This window comes from Mustela lutreola, chromosome 8 (genome assembly GCF_030435805.1).
Source record: "Mustela lutreola isolate mMusLut2 chromosome 8, mMusLut2.pri, whole genome shotgun sequence".
Classification (NCBI taxonomy): domain Eukaryota; kingdom Metazoa; phylum Chordata; class Mammalia; order Carnivora; family Mustelidae; genus Mustela; species Mustela lutreola.
The window spans coordinates 123,654,419-123,678,209 of record NC_081297.1 but is presented as its reverse complement, the minus strand read 5'-3'; the positions used below and the strand labels follow the sequence as shown (position 1 = coordinate 123,678,209).

Here is a 23,791-nt window from a genome sequence, read left to right as displayed (position 1 = left end):
GAGCCACCAGCCATGCATGGGGAGGCATTTCATCTCCCTAAAGTCTGCAAATGACAGAATTTTCTCCAATTTTGTGTGGAGTGGAGGATCTTAGTTTTCGTGTCTATCCATCCCCTGTGCATTTTCCTTTCCATTTTCTTCTTCTTCTTCTTCTTCTTCTTCTTCTTCTTTTTTTTTTTTTTAAGATTTTATTTATTTATTTGACAGACAGAGATCACAAGTAGGCAGAGAGGCAGGCAGAGAGAGGAGGAAGCAGGCTTCCTGCAGAGCAGAGAGCCCGATGCGGGGCTTGATCCCAGGACCGTGGGATCACGACCTGAGCCGAAGGCAGAGGCTTTAACCCACTGAACCCCCCAGGAACCCCCCTTTCCATTTTCTTCTTTTGCAGAGACTTGTTTCTAGGTCTTTCTGCCTAGCCAGTCCTCTGAAGCTTATCCCTGGGATATATTCCTGAGTCGTGATGCTTGTTATGCGAAAACTTAACACTGCCCTTTCTTATTTTTACCTAATATGAGTGAGAACTTTGGCTTTGACTGACTAAAAATGTTTAAACCTAAGAGGGAATATCAAAACTATTTGGCATAGCAGAGATACCAAATACATCCTGTTTTGTCTAAGTTTATAGCTTCTATTATTTTTTCCAGATAATCTTTACAAATATATACTGACAGTTGGTACTTCACTTGTCCTTTTATAACTGGGTAGAGGAATTGAAGCAAAGAACCCAAAGCTTATGTGTAAAGGGCTTATAATTACAAAGAGAATACAGAGACCTTAGAGACAAGGGTAATTTTCTTGATGAATGAAAAAAAGAGCTGGGTGAGGGTGGGTGAGGGGTTTGGAGCTGAACACAATGAGTCTATTGGTTGCCTGACCAGGAACCTACAGAACACTTGAATACTCCTTTACCTTTCCTACATGGAAGTTTCAAAGAGACCTGAAATGTTGTTACATTGGTGATGTACTTCTAATAGGAAAATATTTTGGTTGTGGTTACTCTGTGACCTCTTGAGATAGTTCATGGAATCACTGGTTAACCATGTCAGCTCCATCCATCTGATATCATTATGGTCATTATGGCAGCAGAGAATAGCATACTAGAAATCAAAACTGGAAAGAAAACTATGAGCTCACATCTTGTCCCTAGTTCGTGTGATCTGAGCTTCTGTACAGTGGTACCCATACCTAGAATAGCCTGAGAAGGCCAAGGTCGGAATAGCAACCCGCTTCCTGCTATGACTTCCCGGTTAACCTCATTCCAGCCCTTGGATACAAATCAAACTTGATTTAGGAATTTCCCGGCTGTGGAGGCATCAAGTCAGAGCTCCTTTTAGGTGGTCTGTTTCTTGTTTCTCCACTATAAATTCAGAAGAAAGCAGAAGATCCATTTATGAGTCTTTTAATGAACCAGTTAGATGTTTTCCTTGGTATTTGAACAGACAACTCACATAAATGTCCAAAGGCCAAATACGTAATTCTGAACAAAACATTGAACAGTTTCAGGTTTCATAACTGTTGAATTTGGGGATAATCGTTTCCATGTGTTCCCACTGATGAATCAACCTATAGTCATTTCATAGTTCCATTAAAGACATTTTTTGCTTTTCACAGTTTTGTTTTTCTATTACATATGTGTTTCTCTTCATCCCACACAAACTCTTCTATTCCCCAACAGAATTCATGAATGAGAAAGACGAAAGGGCAAAGTGGTGAAATATTGAGCAGAGAGTCGGTTGGGCCAGGTCCCATGACTCTTCACACACGAAGGAATAACAAGGGTGGGGTATGTGCATAGTAGGAGCAAAGAGTGGCTGAGTCATATAGGGATTCGTGTTCCACACTGGAACCAGAAGGTCTTGGCAGACTGGTGACAGTTTGTCTGCAAGTCTGTTCTGAGATCACTGGGATGCAAAAACCACTCTCTCCAGGCATACAATACCATGACAGCCAGCAACTCAACTTTTAATACTCTTCCTTTGACTCATGTGCCCCACTGCCCCATAGAGATCATTTCTTAAACTGTTTATAGTTCACAAAAAGACATGTAAAAAGTACAAGATAGCTTCTAGGGTTACTTAATTAATTCAGTACATGTGTATGGAATACCCATTATATATTGGTCATGTTTTGTTTTGTTTTTCCTAGGAATTGGGAGATAGAGTTACTGGTTTGCATTCCTTGGAACTTACATTCTAGTGGTGGGTGGAAAGTGATGTAGACAGACATTCTGCAGGTAAACCAATAAACAAATATGATGATTTCCAATGATAATGTTTTACCAGTGAAATAGACTGGGTAGTTATGACTGAGAGTGACAAGGCTGAGGTGGGAATGGGGCATTCCAGGCAGAAGAAGCAGAACTTGCAGAAACAGAGTGGTAGACAAGCGTGGCCTCCAGCCTTTCTTGATCAGCATCAAAGGGTTTCTGGGGATCCTGACAGAAGCTCTGACATCATTGGGGGCAGGGCCCTCCAGTCAGTGGGTATTTCAAATCCAAGGAAACACAAGGCTCCCGGGCAGCACCTCAGGACCCTAAGGACAAAACAGGCCATTAAACAGAATGGTAATGTACCTCGTGTCTTATTTGCCATTTTGCTACTTTACCTCCCTGCCTCAGCCTCTATCCACCTTGAGAAAAATCTCATCGTAAGGGGCAGCTGCATGCACACTGCCCTGGGATATGATGAATAGCCCAGTGTATGAGAACCGCCTCCAGAAGTAACTGTGAGAAAGAATACTGTAATCACACTGGGTTTAGGTAAAAATGGTAGCCAGTGAATTTCAGTACTGTAAGCTATCGATTACCAACTGAGGTGGTAATGTTTGGAGTAACCTCAATTGTCACAGCTTGGGAGATGGTGCATCTATGAGCAGAGAAACCAGAGATGCTGCTAAACATGACACAGGGCACAGGTCAGTCCCCCATACCAAAGAATTGTCTGATCCTGCAGTATATGCTGAATCAAGGCCCTTGTAGTTCTTCTAACTAGCATGAGTTTAATCCTTCCCACCAGGCTCCAGGGTTGTCAGGGTACAAAGCTAATTAGGAGTTTCCGGAGACTGCTAATCTTCTTGCTCCATTACTGCGGCTCAAATCCCAGCTCTGCATCTTCCTGGACCTGTGATTGTATGTGTGTGTGAGACTTTGGGCAAATTACTTCCTGTTCTGTGTCTCCATTTCCTGGTCTGTAAAAGGGAGACAATACAGATCCCTTCCTCAAGTTATTTTGAGGTCTGGCATATAGTGATCATGCAGTAAATGTTAAATATTACTTTTTCTACTGTGGTAGCCTGGTTTTGGGAAATGGGATTGGCAAATATCCGAATAGTAGGGTAGAGATGGCTTGCATCAGCACACCCTGTCCCATAATTTCAGTGCCGCCCTTCAATGATTAGCTGCTCCATTCCAGGCATCCTGCTGGGGATATGGAGATGGATGACAAATATGGCGTGGATAGACATAGTCAGTGCCTTCTCCAACAGCATGATCAGGCCCGACAAAATTGGTAGACACATTTGTCTTTCCCTTGAAAATCGAACTGATGTTTTAAAGCTTCATTAAAGCATCTTGGCTATCTGAAATGCACATGTGCTGTTGCAACATGGACCACTGAAGCTGACCCATAAGCATTATTCAAACTGAATTCGGAACATCTTTGGTAGCTGCTTGAAGGTTATTAGACAGATTCTGAGGGCAAATCTCTAAATGAGTGTGTTTTCAGTGTTCTCCAGAAAAAACCAGAACCAACGGTATGTATGTATGTATAGCAAGAGATTTATTTTAGAGAATTGGTTTATACAATTGTGAGGGTTAGCAAGTCTAAAATCTGCAGAGTGGGCTAGTAGTCTGGAAAGCCTGGAAGAGCTGATGTTGCATATAAAGTCCAAAGTCCATCTGTTGGCAGGATTACCTCTTGTTAGGGGAGGTCTGTCTTTTGTTCTATTCAGGCCTTCAGTTGATTGGATGAGGCTCACCAACATTTATGAAGGGCACTCTGTTTCACTTAAGATCCACCAATTTAAATGTTTATCTCATCCAAAGATACCTTCACAGAAATATCTAGAGTAATGCCTGACCATGTTCTTGGGCATCATGGCCCAGCCAAGTTGACACAAAAAATTTACTATCACAGTGAGTAAGGAAGGGGGGCCCATTACTGTTCAAGGACAAATGTTTGAAACTGGCTTGGTTCAGAAGCAGTGGTGCCTCTAAAGTGTGCTTGTCAGAGGTCTTCTTACAGTGACCAGCCAAATGACAAAACTTGCCTTTTAATTGCATGGGTTGTCTGGCAGAGGAAAACTTCATCACAAAGAGCAATAGCTTCTTCTTTCTAGAACAGTTGAGAGACTCTGCTTTTCTTACTGGAAGACCAAGATCCTAACCTTTTATTAAATCATTCTATATGACATTCTTTTTCCCCTGTGATTTTGCCATAGTTAGGAGGGAATAAATCTTGTGTGTTTGGATATTTTTCTTAGACTCCTGCCATTTTTTTTTTGAAGCTCATTGATATGGATAAGTTGAAGCCCAGTTGTCATATCCGAACCTCCTACACCTTAGAATACTGATTTAAGAGGGTCATCTCTTCCTGGAAAATTCTCTGAGGAAATTGAATAGAGATATGAAAAGTAAATTGTCATTTGTTTATAATCAAATTCATTCCTCTTTTAATAAATTTTGTATTAGAAGCTGCCAAATCTAGTCACAGCTTCCTGTTCCTCCTGCAACCTAGATACAAAAGCATTTCATTCAACCACCCCTTCTAGTGACTGACTCTTTGCCAGGAACTCCCAGCATGCACTGCCATCTGTTCACCTCTTGGCTGCTTGAACCCACTGACCTTTCTAAATTAATACTAAATTTATTTTCCAAATGCCAGTCCTTTGGCTCATCCCTTCACTAACTCCAACCTAATTCCAAGTATCAGTATCCAACTCCAACCACTCTCCTCTAGGAGGAAACAGCAGCAGCAAAGCAAGCAAACTAAACCTGTCTAAATGTATGGTCCAAATCAGCTGCTTAGAAACAGTGCAGCAATTTTGATGTGGTTCCCAAACAGACAGTCTGAATCTAATTTCATTGCTTGGTATCAGATGTAAACTGAAGGAACATTTAGAGGCAAATTCTTTCTCTTCTTTCCTCTTCAACTGCTGTAGTAGGATTTCCAAGAACAACAGCCCTCATGCAAGAAAATTTCCCAGGTTAATAGTTTTTCTTACCATTTGGCCCTTGCGTAGAATTAGCCACTTATGGTTATGCTGGAAGATTCTTATGAACACTTATGAAATTAGGTTTCAAAGGTGAAGGATAAGATGAGATTCAAGGATTCAAGGATGAGAGGAAAATGGAGGGGAAACCCAGTTCTCCTCAAATACTTTCACTCTTTCTTTTGGAGATGTTGTGCAGAGAAAGGGACATGAGGAGAGATGTGTGGTGATAGAAGGTGACCTTGAGAAAACCTAAGCATAGTCATTTGCTAGGGTTGTCATAACAAAATACCAGAAGGTGGTACTGTTTGCAGAACAAAGATGTATCGTGTCACAGATCTGGAAGCTAGAAGTCCAAGATGAAGGTGTCTGTAAGATTTGATGTTTCTAAAGACTATAAAGGAAGAATTTTTCCATTCTTGTATCCTAGTTTCTGAGGACCTGCTGGAAATCATTGGCATTCCGTGACTTGCAGAAATATCACCTTGATTTCTGTCTTCATGTTCACCTGACTTTCCACCTGTATGCATTTCTGCCTCTGTGTCCAAGTTCCCCCTTCTCCTTTTATAAGGACACGGGCCTATTAGATTAAGGCTCATTGTAATGGCCTCATTTGATCTGATCATCTGTAAAGAGTTTATTTTCAAATAAGGTTACATTCACAGGTCCTGGGGATTTGGATCATTTGGAGGAAAACAATTCAGCTCATAATACTAGGATTGGCTGGAGCTGGAAAAGCCCATTTTCTTCTTCTTTAACAAATTTGAATACAGAAGAAGTTTCAGGTAGTTTACTTGTATAGATTGCAGTAGGAATTTTTTTATTGCTTAGCATTACCATCAAAGCCCCAGCACACTGTCTGCTCTCTCATGCAGTCTGACATTGTATTGTTTTCTTATAGACATTTTTTTGACTTTGTTGCTGTCACTGTAATTTTCTCTAAGAGAATGACTATATATGGTTTTGTTAAAAATTAACAAAATGTAACTTTCCATTTCTCTCATGAGAAATGGATCCAAATCTGATAGTGCTTTGGAATGTAGACAAGAGGAATTGCTCCTTATTAGCTATTTATCCAAGAGCCTTTCATTCTCAGTTTCCCATCCCCCTCCCATGCACATATTCACACTATCCTGGAGGACACACATGTGTGCATGTGTACACACACACACACACACACACACACACATTTCTTGGTCTTTAACAGGCCTCCCCAAACAAGGTGTAGGTTTTAGTTCCTCTTACATGCACTACTCCTTTCATGTTCCTCTTTTTTTTTTTTTTTTTTTAATTACTTTCCTCTGGATGGCTGTCTATTAGATGCCCAGCCAGCTGTATGCCAGCGGCAGAGTGAAAAGATAAACTGCTCTGGTTTCCCACAGAGAGAAACCTACTTTATCTCAAAGAGCTGAACTGCCAGGTGGAGTTGAGTAAACTTTGGGGGTTGCAATACAGTTGAGGTACAAAGTTCACCACCAACGTAAAACAACTAACCCAGTTCTGCTTTTTAATGTGCTCTAAACTGATGGAAAGGAGCAATGTAAACACGGGTGAAGCAAGGGCTTCAGGAGGAAAAGGGCTACACTATATTGACAACTAATGTGTAAACTGTTCTCTAGCACCTCAATGTGCAGAATATAATTTTATTGGCCCTCAGAGTTTGCTGGGAAATCAAGGGTGGGAAGGGAAAAACTATGTGGAAATTATAAGAGAGGAATTATTTATTGCCTGCCAGGTCAACTGATTCATGGATTTAGAGTGTTAGAAAGACCTTTTTGAGAGCAAAGAGTTCAAACTTCTTGCTTTCTTGGGTAAGGTACCCAAAACTTGTATAAATTCAATGGCATGAGGCTGTATGATTTAATGCAAAGTTTAAGGACTTTGAGTCCAAGTCTCTAACTTTGTCAAGCAGAGATACTCATATATATGTTTTATGTTGTTATGGGAACTAAATGAGAGAGCTTTGTTTGCGTTTGTTATGTGATATGAGTTACCTTCCCTCCTTTAACCAGCTGAGTGGATTAGTCCTGGAGAAGGGAGCAGACATCATTTCTCAGTTTGTGGCTTCACCTTTGTTCATGTTATCTCAGCGTTTGGAGGACAGGATTCCTGAAATACCCAAGTGAATGAACTCTTCCGTTCTTTAGTTAAACTGAAAACCTCTTTTTGGGTAGCTGTTTCCAATGCCCTACCAACAACTTTTACCAGAGCCGCTAATAGTTAACCAAAGGGAGTGACTAGATGGAAAGTTTTCCAGGCCTCTCCAGAGTGTATCTTGCCAAGAACCGTGTGAGAGGCAGCCAAAGTCAGGACAAGAAGGGAAAGCCAGGGGCCTGCAATACACACATGCGTGATTGAAAGTTTTGGCTCTCAGACAGATGGAGCTGTGAGACACCAGAGCTCTTTCTTCATCTGTGTATTTACAGATTCAGGGTCTCATTTAGGATCCAAATTCAGAGGACTGGACCAATGCTCAGGATTTTCTCAGTGGTGTTTACTTCCTCAGTCAATTCGTTAGCGACTTTCTTCAGCCATACCTGAATCACAGTCTCTATTTTAACACTTTGACCTCACTGCGGGGTTGTGTACAGTGGGTTTTGGATGGGAACAGAAACGCATGGAGTGGGGAGTAGTGGTATTTGAACATAAAGCATATTACTGTTGGTGTCCTGGTGCTTGGTGTTTCATCAGACCAGAGATAAGAGAATGCTTAAATTAGTTATGAAAATAGAAGAAGCAGCTAGCAACCCCTACCTTCTCTCTGAAACACCAGTGAAGAAATGATTTGTTGAGTGCCAGTGGTGGGCAGGGCAATGAAGGCTTCTTCTGTGGCCTGTCCATTTTGGCTGTCTGGTTCCATGAATCAGTTCAGATCAGGTGGAGTTTCTATGTCATTGGAAACTGCCCCTTTCTTGGAAAGGATCAAAATCTTGCCCCATGATGTTGTCAGAATAAGGCCAGATAACTTTTCTCAGCCAGTTTCAGAACCAGAGGTCAAAATACACTAGGACACCACCCCTAGCTGTCAAAGGCTTAGAGGCTGCCATGGCCACCAACGAATCCCCAGGGCATAGAACTGTGTAGAAATTGTTCAGGAGTTCCTTGTGGAAGAAATGAGCGACAGAAGTGGCTAATTATGAAGACAGTTGCCCTTGATTTAGATGACTTATGTCAACATTAGCTTGTTGGGCAATATTGATTTATTTATGGTACCCGTTAAATTCCATCTTTTAGATGCAGACACTAAAGTAAACAGACCAAGATCATTAAAGAAGCAAATGAGATGATTGATTTCATTTGAATTTTTCAAATGTGCTGTTCTACAGTTACAGAGCAGTGAGTTGGGCTCTTGATGAAAACAAAGATATTAAGATCTCCATTGTAAGGTTGTGGTGAGGATTCATAAGTCAAACAAGCTTAAGACAGTGCCTGTCAATAGTGAGGGTTCAATAAATATTCTATTAATTATTATTATTTTTCTTAAGATTTAAAAAAAAGATTTTATGTATTCATTTAAGAGATAAAGAGAGAAATCACAAGCAAGGGGAGAGGCAGAAGGAAAAAGAGACTGTCTGTCGAGCCAGGAGTCCAATGTGGGGCTCAGATCCAGGACCCAGAGATCATGACCGGAGCTGAAGACAGATGCTCAACTGATTGAGCCACCCAGGTGCCCCTATTTTTTATTATTATTAATATTATTATGCTTTGGGGGACGCCTGGGTGGCTCAGTTGGTTAAGCAGCTGCCTTCGGCTCAGGTCATGATCCCAGCGTCCTGGGATCGAGTCCCACATCGGGCTCCTTGCTCCGCAGGGAGCCTGCTTCACCCTCTGACTCTGCCTTCCACTCTGTCTGCCTGTGCTCGCTCTCACTCTCTCTTACAAATAAATAAATAAAATCTTTAAAAAAAAAAATATTATTATGCTTTGGGCTTGCGGTTGAAATAGTTTTTCATTCTTTTTTATAATTTTTCATCTATACAGTATATGTAATTTTGCATAAATACATGCATGTTATCCCATACAGGTATTTATCTGTTATTTAAAATCTTGTTTTTCCTTCATCTTTACCTTCAACTTCCCTTTCCATTTCCCTTCGCATCCCCAGTGCACCATGTAGCTCTCGCATGGTGAGCACTTGTACACTTCCCCTTGCTCCACAGTCATATCTGCACATTTCACACTGACACTTACCTGTGGGAGAGGTGTGGTGATGGCCTGTCTTAGAAGCATTGCATCATGTGCATTTTCTGTGTCTCACTATTCTTTTTTCAGTTAGAGGGTAACTGTATAGGAATCTTTCAAAAGTGGCCTTTCAGCTGTAACTCATTTTTTTGGAATGGCTGCATGATAATTGGTGCTGTGAATGAGCCCTTGTCTATGCAAACGTTCTCACTTATCCTCACTTACTTTGATCCTCGCTCCCCTTTCCTTTTCTTGCTACTACAAACACTCCGGCATTAAATGTCCTTTGACACGTGCCCTTGAGCACTGGTGATCTGAGAGGTGTCAAGGCCATGGCAGCGTTGAATGGCACATATATGTTTAACTTGTGTGTGTGTGTGTGTGTGTGTGTGCGTGCTGCTAAATGGCTTGCCACAGTGGTTGGAACAGCTGGATTTTTCTCACCACTCTGTGAGCACCCATTTCTCAACTACCTACCACCTACAGAGGTTACTGATCATTTCAATGTTTGCTCCTATGATGGGTATAAAAAGAGACATTATTGTTACTTTAATTTGCATTTCCCTGAGTATGATTTACTGTGAACGTATTTTCGTTTGCTCATAGGCCATTTGGGTTTGTTCCTCTGTGAATTTCCTATTCTAATTATTTATTCATTTTTCCAGGAGTTCATTTGTCTATTTTTGTTGATTTGTAAAAAGAAAACAAAACAAACAAAAATGATTGTCATCTATGGTGCAAATATTTTGGGACCCATCATTTGTCTGCTGAACTTGTTATAGAATCTTTCTTTTGCCAAAAAAAAGTTTTAAATTTGTATATGATAATGTCTATCTTTTCTTTTTTCTTTTCCTTTTCCTTTTTTATATCTATCTTTTCTTTATAGCTTCTCCATTTCATCAAGAAATGCATCAGTCAAGAAAGTCTCCTTCAACCTGCAGATTGTACATATACATGCATAGAATATGCTGAATTTTCTTGGATGTATTTTTCTACGATTATCTTTAATCCAAAAGGCGTTTATACTTTCAGATGGTATAAGATTGGGGTTCAGTTTATTTAAAAATTTATTTTTAATTCAAAATTTAAAAAAACAATTAAAAATTCAGTTAAAAAAAGAATAACCATGCCATAATCAGTTAAATACACATATGAATGTGTGTGCACATATATTCATATATGTATGTGTATGTGTATATCTCCACATATATGTTTGTGGATATATCCATATATGTATGGGTGTATATGGTGTGTATATATATAAACATACACATATTACACACATATGTATGCATATCCATATATATTTATATATCTCCCCACATATATATGTATATATACATAGAGTCATATGTATGTGTATATATAATAATTAATTGTGTAATTTCACTGATTTCTACTATGACCTGAAGGCCCCAGCAACCATTTGATTCAGGAGCCAAGGAGAAATCTGAATTAATTACAGAAGACAAGAAAGCTATGTTCAAGCCCACATTGATCCCAAGCCCTCTCTTTTAAAACATTTTGATCCTGTGACACCATAACCCACCCTCTGTTCTCAAAATGAACCACTCTCTTCTCTTTTCTTGTGGATGTTTCTCCTGTACTACTTTCACTATTCCAGAAGTTTCTTCGTGTCTTGAGTATACTCTAAAGGTTCCACACATCTCCTGCCTATTCACCTTTTCTACGGGAAGTAGCCAGAGAAGCAGCAGGCACCCAGCTGGTTGTCTGAGAGGATAGAAGAGCGTTAATATGCCCAGCTCTCCTTTTTTCTTACTTTCTTTCACTCAGATATCCTGCTTTGGCATCTTGGTACCGGAAAGCTAATGTTACTTACAGTTACATTAAAACTTAAATGTCAGTTGTGGAGATTCATTAGCAACAATTATGATAATAGAATTTCAGAGTTAACATCTAAGCACGTCAGAAAAGCACAATTAGAAACAATTCCTAATAATCCAGACTCATTCCAATCTGAATTATAGTTAGAGTCGTGGGGAAAAAAAGCCAGACAGTTTAATGATTTAATCTTGAATGTGACATGCGATCACGATTCCCCTTTATCCTAGGACAATGTCTCAGACGGGTAAGGGACTAAAAAGCCGTGGTTCTTTATGGGCTTTCCCTTTGGTGACCTTTACAAAAAGGCTAAGGTAACAACCTAAGTCAGTTCATTTCTCCTTTCCTCCCTGGCTCTAAAAGGGGTATTGGAGAAGTCTCATTTCTACAAATCAAGTCCAATACCAAAAAATTTTAAGGAACAGAATTTTATACATAGATCGCCTAACCCAAGAGACTATATAGTTTCTAGAACATATTTCTTTTCTTTTCTTTCTTTCCTTCCTTCCTCCCTCCCTCCCTTCCTCTCTCCCACTTCCTTCCTTCCTTCCTTCTTTCCCTTTTTCTTCCCTTCCTCCCTCCTTTCCTGCTTTCTTTCTGTGTTGTTCCTTTACATATATTTTAATATATAAAACATATCCTTCTCCCTTCCTTTTCTGTACTTAAATAAAGAAAATGGGTTTGCTTCCCATCATCACAGAAACTTACAGAATCATAGGATCTGAGATTGTAAGGGACCTTATATATCAGCCAACCTTAGAAATCAGTTTCTTTAAACGCTTGTGAAATGCTTTTTTTTTTCTTTTTTTCTTTTTTTTTTTTAAGTTGGCAGTTGATTTTAAGGGAAGGCAAGATTCTCAGAATGCCTGAACTCTGTTTCATGTCCTACTTCTGTCTTCCTCTGAACTTCAGTTAAATGGCTTTGCCTGGAGGACTTTCCAGGGGTGGATTTTGTAGTGAGAGAATCCACTTGTGCCCCTGCATTCTTGCGGGAGGTGATTTCGGAGGGGATTTTTGCTTCACGGAGGGAGGGGGTGTGAGTGCACGTTTTTTTTTTCTCCTACTCAACACAGCTGGTAGTACCCTACTGACTGGTGTTTGTTTTGAAGTCACGTGACAAAGGGAGTTTCTGCCAATGTGTACTCATTACACATTCAAATAGGACACCCTGACGCCCATTCACAGGATAACTTCAGAGCTGTTATTCAATTTTCCTGCCAGAAATGGAAAGTTTATTCCCAGAGTGAAAGTTGCTTTCTTGGCAAATGCAGGGTTCATGCTCAAGAGGCATGTTTTAGCATTGTTGCTTGCTTAATATTAAATTCATTTCATTATTTAATTTTTTCATTTTTTAAGATGACTGCTGGGCTGATTATATCTGAAATATTTCTTAACCAGAATCACATTTGTGAACAAGGCAGGGGGGCTCACGACGACTTCACACATTACTATCCTAATGTAAACTGAGTTGTTTTTATTCCTATTTGGGTCCCTTTCCTGTGGGAGGTAACTCATCTCTGTGATATTTTATGTGGATAAGGCCATGTGACCTGCTTTAGTCAATGAACTGAGAATGACAGTTTCTATCAGAGACTTCTAGAACCAGCGTGGGACTCACTGCTCTTCACTCTTCACTCTGCTGCATGAGTGGCTAAGTTCCAGGTACAGGCAGCTTAGTCAGCTGGATCCTGCCATAAACATGACATAGACCAAAGCCCCAGCTGCCATGGAACGCGGGTAAGAAATCTTGCTTGATTATGGTGAGCCTCTGAGTTCTGACGGCCATTTGTTACCTCAACATAACCTAACTCATCCTGACCAATGCCGATGGTATACTGGAAGGAACAGAAAGAACTTACGTTCAAATCCTGATTCTGACATTATTAAGTACATGTGGAAACTTGGGACATTTCTAAAGTACTGGTGACATTTATAACTTGAGACTCAGTTTCCTCGGGAATGGGTACAATCTCCATCACCTTCCAGATCTCATAGGCTTGTATGAAGCCAAAATGACAGCACTTATGTTACAGGCCACAGAAAAGGATCTGCCCTAGACAAAGGTAAGGCACTCTTAGGGCTGGGTTTTCCCTCTTTGAGTGGGTTGTATGCCCCAGTCTTTGCCTCTTTTCAAATTTCTAATAAATATCTTGAAGTATATCATCCTCATAAAGTTTTATAAGCAGTCGCATGCAGATACTCACATACCCTTGTCTGAGAACGGCACTTCTGACTATAGAGGACCACTCTTTGTAAGCATCCAGCTTTGAGAAGGACATGCATGGAGTAGTGAGAAGTCTGGGGACACAGGCCCGGCCATGCCAATCAGCCTGATTATCTTTCCAGAGCCATGAGCATATCGTGTTCTGCCCAGACTATTTTCAGGTTTTGACAGAAGGTTGTCAATGACTGGGATCTCTATTATATCATGTACTTTATTAGGAAGACTTAAATGGTAGGAGAACACTAGCTTTCGAATCACAGAGAACTGGCCCACAGTAGCTGCTCAACAAATATTTATTGAATCAATAGATGAATCAGCTCATAAATGTGGAAGTTTAGTTTATGACCTATGTTGTGTTCTGGATTGGGTAGCCAGCTTATAGAAAAAAAAAAAGAATGGGCTTTCGAGCTTGTTGTACAAGGGTCTATTCTGGATGTCTCCAGATTCCTTCTGAACAGTATCAGTTAGCATTTTGATAAGCCTACACTTTCCTTGCCACAGAAGGAATCCCATATGAGCGCACCTGTGGCAAGCATTTAAAATGCTTTTGACACACAAAAGCTTCAGGGGCTCTGCCTTGGAAAACTTTGCCTAACAAAAGCAACTTCACCACCTCACTCCCACTGCCTGGTTTTTGGGATTGCTTTTCCTTTTCCTCTCAACCTTACCGCCTCTACCACTCTGGGCCAGTCCCTGCCTCTTTAATATCCCCACAGGTCAGATATTCCTTAACATCACACTTAGACATTTATACCAGCAACAAGAAGGGATATGGCAATGTTTTCAGTGATCCTTGTCAACAAAGGGAGAAGGGAAAGAGTCTATGATAATACCCGGTGCTTTGCTAGGTGTTTCTCATTCATATAATCCTTGCGAGGTAAATGGCTTTGTGTATTTTTTTGCGATGGTAATTTTAAAACAAGGATACTAAGATACAAAGAGGTTTGGGAATTTGTCCGAAGTCACATCTCCTGTAAGGGCCGGTGCTGGAACTCGAATGCACATCTAATTCCCAGCCCTCTACGTCACTGGCTGTTCACTACTTCAGCACACGACGCCACAAAGAAGTCAACAGCTTGGCCGGTCTGGAGAGCCTTTGGAGTCAGGGGTCCCGGTTCTCCCACTGACCATGTCATTTACAAATTATGCGGCCTTGGGCAGGTTACTTATCATCTCTGAACCTCAAGTGCTTCATTACTAACAAGAAATAAATTGCCCCTTTCAGGCAGTGATGGTGAGAAAACTAGAGACGGTACAACCAGAAGGAGTGCCTGGCATAGAGGAGACACTCAGTCGGTAAAAGTACTCGCATTATTATTATTACCTTCAATAGACAGTCCCTGAATAGGATGATTAACTCCACAGAGCTGCCCTCGGTGTCAGATGGATGATACAGATAGCACGCCGACTTGGAAGGAGGCGTGGGGAGGATTGTTTCTTGCTTGAATAACTGGGACAAGATGGAAGCCCACACAGACAGTCACTGCAGAGTCCATGATGGTGGGGATTGGGCTCGCTTCTCTTTCTCTCTGCCTTATCTTTCTAAGACTGAGGACAGTGGGCTTGAGCACAAATCAGCGCTCCATAAAGTGTGCTAAATGAACGCAAGTTGGTCTGTCAGGGTGAGTTTGAAGGGGCATGACAGACACCAGAGGGACTGTGGAAGGTGATGGGAAAAGGTGAGAAGGCCAGAGAACTTACGGGACTTGCTGGAGTAGAAGGAATTGGGCTGAACTGGAAGGAAATAACATGATGGTGCTGGAGAAGAAGTGGTTGGCTACATAACTTGGGAGGTCCCCGCAAATGGGAGTTTCTAAGACAGCATGGCAGGCGGTCTCTACTGCCTCAGAGTTCGGAGAAAGGGCGAAGGCAACAACCAGGCAATGACCTGAGGCCTTCTCCTTTCCTTCTGTTTCAGAAGACCGTTGAGCCTGCCCATATCTAGTGTGGATAATATTGTAGACCTGTGGTGGGGTCTACAGAACAGCAGGAGACAACACACACACTCTGGCTGTCCTTAGAAGACAATTCCATGCTAATGCCTCACATCTCATATATGAGATACTATATGCAAAGAGTTTGGCGCTCAGTCCATTAGGAATTGCTAGCGTCAAATTATTATTTATCACTTTGTGGCATTTCGGTGAGTGATGAAAGCAGAAGTCATGATGTAGAGGCAGGAACATTAGGCCAGAGAGACGGCGGATGGCAAAGATTCAGGGTGAACCTGTAAGGTCGGAGCACTGCCCAGTTCCTCGAGCAACAGAGATGACACTTCCTTCAGCTGCTCCCGGAACACTGACAATGTCCCTCAAGGACCTTATTACCAGGTGTGGAGTCAGCATTCACATCACGGGTATAATATCACTGACCAGTTTTTACAAACTGATCTTGGACACCCTTTACTGGGATGTCTCCCAAACCCAGTCAGTTCCCAAATGCCGTCCTGGGGAATCAAGGGGGAGCAGAGGTCAGGGCCCAGCTTCTGTCCAAACAGGACTGAGTTACCTAAAGCGACTATTTAAATTCTAAGATCAATCTGAGATGACAAGATTGGACTCAGATTTACTTTGGTTTTCTTCCTGCTTCCAGCACCGTGGGGTCTTGTGAGGAGGAACAGAGAAGTTGGAGACTAAATAAAGAGCAGTTTTAGAACAAATGTTCTCCGCATAGCTGAGTATTGCGTTAGCAATTTTATGACCCACTATGCGAGCACTTAAATAACTATAACACAAGGTAGAAAGTGATAAACACCGAGTACACAAGTGCTGTGGGAATTTGGAGGAATTATTTCAGCTAGTTTGGGAAAGGCTTTGTGAAAGAGATAGCTTTTTGTAAAAGAGCTGTTCTTCCCTCCAACATCTGACTTTTAAAAACGTCAAGCATACAGAAAAATGGAAAAGAATCATAGAACAAACACCCATATACCCTCCAATGAGATTCAACATTTAGCAATATCTTGGTAGATTTGTTTTCCCTCTATGTAGGATACTATATGCCTACATGTATAGGCGTACACATAATATACATAGTATATGATTTTTGAGAACCACTTGAGAGTAAGTTACAAATATCACCGGACTCCCTTCCTAAATACTTCAGAGTGTGTCTCTTAGGAATAAAGACCTCCGCAAACACAACCTCCCATCACTGAAGAAAATGAGGACTAGTGAGCTAGCTGGGGAATTGGAGGAAAGGTGGGGTTTGGGTTTTTGACAACCCGTGACAGAGGTCACCGGTGAGTCCAGATGCGGCGACATATTTTAATCCCTTCGTTGGCCGGAGAAACTGCTTCTAGATCAGAGAGCTGCCACAAAGGCAGATTGGAAAGCGCTGGGGCCAGAAGCCACCTTTTCTGATCCTTTTTGTAAGGTTCCCCACCACGCTTCTCTTCCTCGCAGGGCGCGAACCTGAGAATACAACACCCTTGGTTTCTGCGCAGAGGTACCTTTAAATCAGTCTTAGGAAAGCTTCTTGGATGGCACCCTTCTGTGTGGGTTTCCAAGGTGTTGCCAATCTGAATCCTGCCAATTCTCCTGGAAGAGCGAGGTTTAAACAGGTGGAGAAACAGAAATAGGGATGACTAGCTGCACAGTAAGTCAGGGAAGGAGCGGGCGGGGTGGGGAGGGGCGGTTCACATCCCGGATTCCCAGGGACTCCAACTTTATGGTCTGAGTACTCATCCTTCCCCCTCCTTCCTCACTGCCTTCCCCCACCCCCCACCCCCAGCAAAAGAGGAGCAGCAGCTACAGGAAAATTGCTGGGCTGTGAATCAGGACCCTGAGTACTATCTTGCTTCCCCTTCTGATTATCAGTGGGACTTTAGACAGGGGTTCTCAGTCTGGGCTGATTTTGTCTCCCTAGGGAATGTTTGGCTATGTCTGGAGACATTTTTAGTTGTCACAGCTGTGAGGATGTTCGTGGAGTCTAGTTCCAAGAGGCCAGGGATGCCCTTAAACATCCTTGATGCACAGGGGGGATTACTCAGTCCCAAATGTCAGTAGTGCTGAAGTCAGACCCTCTGTTTTTGAAAATCACTCATTTTTTTTTTTCAGGCCTTAATATCTTCACTTTGAAAGGGGGCATTTGCGCTAGCTCAGTGGCTCTCCATCTTGAAAGTGCTCTTTTTTTTTTTTTTTTAAGATTTTATTTATTTGACACACAGCAGAAGAAAGAGAGCACAAGCAGGCAGAGGGGCAGAGGAGGCAGAGGGGGAGAGAGGGCAGACTCCTCTCTGAGCAGGGAGACAGATGTGGGGCTCAATCCCAGGACCCCAAGATCACAACCTGAGCCAAAGTCAAACACTCAAGCAACTGAACCACCCAGGTGTCCCACGATTTTAAAAGTGTGTGAGAATTCCCTAAAATGCTTATTCAATAAGGCAGTTGTCTGTTGTCCCATCTTTAGGGACACCATACTTGACCACAGGCCACATCTTGGAAATGTTGCCCTGGCCAGTTTCTAAGATCTTTCTCGGCCATCCCATTTTCCAGTTCTAAAAATGTGGGTGAGCAACAAATGTACTTAGCACTCCTGTCTGAGCATGGGATAAATATGGAAATAGGAAATGGGAATCTTAAAGATCTCTTCACACACACATATACCTCCACGCCCATAGGCCACATGCAGTGGTCAGTGTAGCCGTGGAGAGACCTGAGGCCTTCTCTTTCGTTCTGTCTCAGAAGACCGTGAGCCTGCCCATACCTGGCGTGGATAATATTGTAGACCTGTGGTGGGGGGAGCTGTTCTGGAACAAATGATGTGATGGAACAGCAAGAGACAACACAGGCACTTCTTCAAATCTGAGCACTGGCTCTCCAAGCATCTTTGCTTCAACAGAGGCTCTTTGTAGCTTAGGCTACGCCTGGCATTTTCGGGTTCGTAGAAACCAGTTTAGAGTACCATGAGGGAAGGTGTAGATGTGTTTGTTTACTGTCGGGTTTGAATCATAGGTTATTCTAGGGAAAGGGCAGGGTTGGGTGTGTTGCTACTATTGGCAAAGCATGACTCCACATAGCCTCACAGCTGCCGATTACTGCCCTTCTATGTGTCAGAGGCTTCTGTCATGTCATTTTGTTCTCTTATTGCAAGGAAGAAATTACTATTGTCCTTTCTCAGATGAGGAGACTAAGGTCCACTGACATTTGGTAACTTGCCCACCATCCCACTGTGAGTAAGTGGCAGAGTCCATTGATCAACCTAGGACGGTTTGATTCCAAAGCTTACCCTCTGTCTCTACTGCTTACTACTTTCCTGCAAGGACTAGAGGTGACCTGGAAGGGCAGAGATAGGGACGGTAGGAGGCTGGCAGAGGCAAACACCTGGTACTTGGCCTGTCCCCAGAGACCTCCGTCTACATGTTCCTGGGATGGATTTTGCTTGGAACTCATGTCCTTATGCTTGTTTATATCATCATTCCTTGAGGACCCAGACTTCTCCCCCAACATTAGTATCTTCAAGGAAGTTTTTTTTTTTTTTAATTTTTTTTTTTTTTAATATAGATGCTCTTATTTTTTAAGGCCTCACATCAAAACTACTGATATAGAACACCTGGGAGTAGGGTTTGGGTGTTTTGGTTTGGTCTATCAGTATCAAGAATTTCACCAGTGGGATTACTATTCATTGTGTTGCTGAGCTCTTTTCTCCAGAAGGCCTCCATTCCAGGGCAGCCATGGTAGCTGGAAGCAGTGCCCCACTGAGCCATTATGGCTGCTGGCACACTGGTAGGGGTAGGTATCGGACTAGGTCTTGAAAGAAGAGACCCGCAATAGATAAGAATGGATGTGAAGAAATGTTTGGGAGGAATCTCTCCATCCTACCCAAAGCATGGTGTTGAGACACAGGATCTGGGTAGCCTCTTCAGTGAGGGGTGCAAGATAATTCTTTTAGTGTCCCCGGGACTGAGAAAGTAGGAAATGGATTTTGGAAAAATGAAGGTAAATACTTAAGGGGTTAGTTAGAGGGAGGTGACAAAGGTGAATTTCTGTTACTTGTTTTTTAAGATTTCATTTACTTATTTCAGAGAGAGAGGCAGGGAGACCACACAAGCAAGGGCAGAGAGAGAGGAAGAAGCAGACTCCCCTGCTGAGCAGAGAGCCTGATGCGGGGCTCGATCCCAGGACCCCAGGATCATGACCTGAGCCGAAGGCAAACATTTAACTGGCTGAGCCACCCAGGTGCCCCAATTTCTGTTATTTTATTAAGGCAAGTTGATAGTAAAGACACTACAATGTGTTTTCAAGGGATTTAAAGTGAAAATTATAATCATTATATTGACAGCTTATTAGATGCACTTAAAAAAAAAGAATGGAAATTACAACCTATAACGTGGTTTTGCCACTAACAGGATAATGGCATGCTTTCCATGTTTTCCCATTGGAATGATGATCTTCTTTGCAAAGTCACTGTATCCCACTTTTCAGCTAAAACAGTAAGTGCTAGGGGGGTTGTTATTGGCCTTCTAATCATCTAGAATCTTTTCAGTGATAGTTTATCTCTGTCCTGAGAGATGGCACTTTGCTCCCATCTCTAGAGTAGCATTTACCATATTTTGTTGCAATTTATCTGCTATGCACTTGCCTCATTCTTTTTTTTTTTTTTTTTTTTTTTTTTTTTTTTTTTTGCCTCATTCTTTTTTTTAAGATTTTTATTTATTTATTTGACAGACAGAGATCACAAGTAGGCAGAGAGGCAGGCAGAGAGAGAGGAGGAAGCAGGCTCCCTGCTGAGCAGAGAGCCCGATGCAGGCCTCGATCCCAGGACCCTGAGATCATGACCTAAGCCGAAGGCAGAGGCTTTAACCCAGTGAGCCACCCAGGCGCCCCACTTGCCTCATTCTGCAGGAGGAAGTACCTAAGAGACCAAAGCCAGGCACCATTCATTTTTGCAGACCAACTTGCAGGCATGAAGGAAGCATTCACTACATGTATCAAATGTAAAAAAAAAAAAAAAAGTATATTTTCTTTCCAGTATAATCCAAGTCTTGTTTTGGTAGGATCTCATTGACCTTAAACTTATTAGAAATAGAAATAAAAATGTTTTCTGCTTGTATAGGAAGGGGATACTATTGATCTGCTGTCACTTTGAAATCACAGCATGAAGTGGGTGATTTACTAGGATCAGTGATGGATCAGGAGAGGTCAAATCTCACATTTCACCCAGGTTTATTAGAGTCAAACATGTTTCAGACTGGTAACTTGGACTGTTTTTACTGTTGCTAGATCTTTAACTTTCATTTCCCTCTTCATTCTTGAGTATAAAGACAAAATGTATTTATTATAGAAAACATACAGATATGTGTCAGTTAAGGTTCTTTGGTCATAAATATCAGAGACCACTAAGAGCTGATTTAGCCAAGAAAAGGTAATTTATTGAAAGGATGTGAGGAAGCTTCCAGAATGGACAAGAGGCCAGAGAATCAGTTTAGAAATAGAACAAGAAGAGCAGCTCTAGGAATTAATGGAGGTGGAAACTGATTGCTTAGTTCTGGTGCCACTATAGGATTGAATGGATTCTGACATTTTTCTTTCCCAATGCAACTCAGCTAAAATGTCTTATTGGCTCATCTTGGCCAATATACAAGGTTTTTGGCTTATATTGGCTGGGTGAGTGAAAGGATATGACTAAGGAAATTTCATTACTTTCCCATCAAAATACACACATCAGAAAAAAAAAAAAAAACAACAAAAACAAATGACACACATGAAGAAGAGGTTCTAAAAAGAAATCGGAGGCACTAGTGCAGGGCCAGAATGAATGGGGGTAGAGAAAAAATATAGTTATTTAAACCATAATCATGGAACCACATGAAGATAGCAGTTGACATTTTATGTTTCCTTTCCAGACTTTATTCTAATCATAATGATGAGATTAGGATCTTACTATACATACTTTCATGTTTCACTTTCCCCCCTGCTATTAATCATATTTCTAAAGAATCTTTTTTAATCGTGGCATCAAATTTCATTCTTTTGGCCATTCCACAGTATACTGAACTACTCTCTAGAAAGACATTTTGGCTGTTTCCTGCTTTCTGCTGTTGTAACACAATGACAAAGTGACATGTAGGAATAATATGGGCTTTGATATCTGGGAGAATTGAATTTAGATTCCAGTTGTACCATTCCCTAGTCAGGGGCTCTTAGGTAAACAGCCAAATCTCCGAGTCCCCCTTTCCTTAATACAGTACCTTACAAATCTGGACATGCTGAGTTTGAAAGGACTGTGGGCTACCCAAGTGTACATAGTGAGGGGAAGAGCTATAGGCTAGAGGTGTAGATTTCTAAAAAATCTATTTTGGGAAAGTATTTGAAGTCCAAGGAGGATATGAAATCAGCCAGAAGGAGAGGGTAGAGAGTGAGAAAGGCGGGGAGCCAAGAATCCTAAGTGACCGGGCACACTCCAATTTAGTGGGAGGCGGAGGGAAAGGGCAAAAGTCACGTGATAAAGAGCAGATGGCGGAAGGATGAAAGAAGGAGCGTGAAAAGAGTGTAGAGGAGCCCAAGGAATTGTTTTAAGAAGAGAACAGAAAGGGAATGGTCAGAGAGCCCCACAGAAAGAAGAGATGTTGGGGGTCAAGAATAGAAGAAGGGGGAGCACTGGAGGTGGCAGTGAGGGTCACTAAGGCAAGGGCTGGTTTGGGACCAGGAGCTGGACCCATTTCCACCGAGCAGAGAGTCAGAAGCTAGAGAATATTATGCAGTAACTGTAGAGTGTTTGTATAAAAAACAAACAAACAAACAAAAAGCCCCCATTTCTAGCAACAAAGAGGAAGAAAGAATGGAATCGAAAGGAAGAGGAAAAGCTACAGGAGATCAAGGGAGGACTTTACTTTTTCAGTTGTCTAAGAGACTTCAAGGTTCTAGGCTGTTGGAAAGAAGATAGTCAAGAAGGAGAGGTTTCAGGCACAGGAAAGAAGGAGAAGTCACTCATTTATGTATTTCTTCATTCATGTATTTCTTCACCAAATTAGAATAGAGTGCCTACTACACACCATTCCATGCACGGGAACAGCAAGGATCAAGGCAGTGTAGGCTGCTGCTTTCAGTGGGGAGAACAGATAGTTAACCCTCATGACAGCATGACAGTAATACCATGGAAGTAACTCAGAAAGAAAATGTTAAGAGTCAATGTATGCAGAACATCAAAATAGATTTACTGTTTTGTAATGAGTGGCTGCTTTAGATCAGATGTTTAGATGTGAGGCTAAGGAGGTGATATTTAATCTAATAATTAATTTAAATCAATATTTAAAGAATAGCTTTGCAGTCTAGGTAACAAGGGCAATAGAAGGAAGAGATGGAAATGTGATCAGAAAAGAAGACATAGCCTAGATATTGAAGGATGTTATCGGCCATAGTTTTATTCCCCCCCCCCCCCATTTTTCAAAGATTTACTTATTTGAAAGAGAAAAATTGAGCACTTGCAGTTGTGGGTCAGGGGCAAAGGAAGAGGGAGAGGGAGATAATTCCAAGCAGACTTGCAGCTGAGCATGGAGCCTGACTCTGGGCTTGATCTCATGACCCTGAGATCACAACCTGAACTGAAACATTGAAACCAAGAATTGGACACTTAAACTGACAGGGCCACCTGGGCACCCTGGCCATGGTTTTATTCTAAGTAGGACTAGAAGCCACTGGAAGGGACTAATATGACTATATTCATGTCTCAAAATGATCATTCTGTCTGTGGTGAGAATAGAATTTAAGAGGAAAGAGCAGAGGATAGGAGCCTGTTAAGAAGTTGTTGCTACAGTCAAAATTAAGAGATGGTGTAGCTTGGACAATGGTGGAGATGACAGGAAATGGTTGGAATCAGACCATATATCATTGTAGAGTCAAGGGACATGCTGATGGATCAAACATGGAGAAGTAGCATAACACGAAAGAGAAGATTTGAGAAGGGCTTATGGCCGAAGCACTTGAGGGGAGAGTAGATGATTTTATTGAGCTGGGGAAGACTGGGAGCTACGTGAAAATCCTATCAGTTATATGTCAATAAAGCTGAAATTTTAAAAAAATGAGTTCCGGACTTGATAAGAAGATGATTGATGGGGGAATTACTTAGAGGAACATTTCTTGCCTGCCCTCCCTCTGGCTCAGTGATTGCGGTTGTAGTTCCAATCTCCAGGTTACTGAAAGCATGTAAGAACAATTTGGACAATCCGCTTTTTGGTGGCACTCATTGTTCTCTGTGCTCCTTGGTCCAACCTTCTGCTTGCTGGCTCCATACTCTGACTTCTGACCTACCTTCCTGGTTCTGGAAAGTCCTATATCCTTTTTCTGACTTATTATTCAGCTCCCCATCTGAATCCCTGCTCTGCATACTTCCATGGTC

At 41.7% G+C, this 23,791-nt stretch overlaps 1 long non-coding RNA gene across 1 annotated transcript in view; it reads right to left on the bottom strand.

Annotated features, from left to right (window-relative positions):
* Positions 1-1,305: 1,305 nt before the first annotated feature.
* The window catches only part of LOC131839257 (uncharacterized), a 123,503-nt gene continuing 101,017 nt past the window's right edge, over positions 1,306-23,791 (bottom strand). Inside the window, exon 3 of the long non-coding RNA XR_009356888.1 lies at positions 1,306-2,532. This is a non-coding gene — a long non-coding RNA (uncharacterized LOC131839257). The remainder of the gene's footprint in view (positions 2,533-23,791) is intronic.